Raw genomic sequence first — 884 nt, forward strand, 5'->3', positions numbered from 1 at the left:
AAAGAATTCAGAGTAATGATAGTAAAGATGATCCAAAATCTCAAAAACAGAATGGAGAAAATACAAGAAACATTTAACAAAGATCTAGAAGAACTAAAGAGCAGACAAACAGTGATGACCAACACAATTACTGAAATAAAAAATACTCTAGAAGGAGTCAATAACACAATAAGTGAGGCAGAAGAACAGATAAGTACACTGGAAGATAAAATGGTGGAAATAACTGCCAGGGAGCAGAATAAAGAAAAAAGAATGAAAAGAATTGAAGGCAGTTTCAGAGACCTCTGGGGCAACATTAAACACACCAGTAATTGAATTATAGGGGTTCCAGAAGAAGAAGAGAAAAAGAAAGGGTCTGAGAAAAATATTTGAAGGGATTATAGTGGAAAACTTCCCTAACATGGGAAAGGAAATAGCCACCCAAGTCCAGGAAGCACAGAGAGTACCACATAGGATAAACCCAAAGAGAAACACACCGAGACACATATTAATCAAATTATCAAAAATTAAAAACAAAGAAAAAAATATAAAAAGCAGCAAGGGAAAAGCAACAAATAACATACAAGAGAACCCCCATGAGGTTAACAGCTGATTTTTCAGCAGAAACTCTGCAAGCCAGAAGGGAGTGGGAGAACATATTTAAACTGATGAAAGGGAAGAACCTACAACCAAGATTACTCTACCCAGCAAGGATCTCATTCAGATTCGATGCAGAAATTAAAACCTTTACAGATAAGCAAAAGTTAAGAGAATTCAGCACCACCAAACCAGCTTTACAACAAATGCTAAAGAACTTCCCTTAATGGGAAACACAAGAGAAGGAAAAGACCTCCAAAAACAAACCCAAAACAATTAAGAAAATGGTAATAGGAACATACATATCA

The sequence above is a fragment of the Physeter macrocephalus genome, chromosome 4, assembly GCF_002837175.3.
Source record: "Physeter macrocephalus isolate SW-GA chromosome 4, ASM283717v5, whole genome shotgun sequence".
NCBI classification, from domain to species: domain Eukaryota; kingdom Metazoa; phylum Chordata; class Mammalia; order Artiodactyla; family Physeteridae; genus Physeter; species Physeter macrocephalus.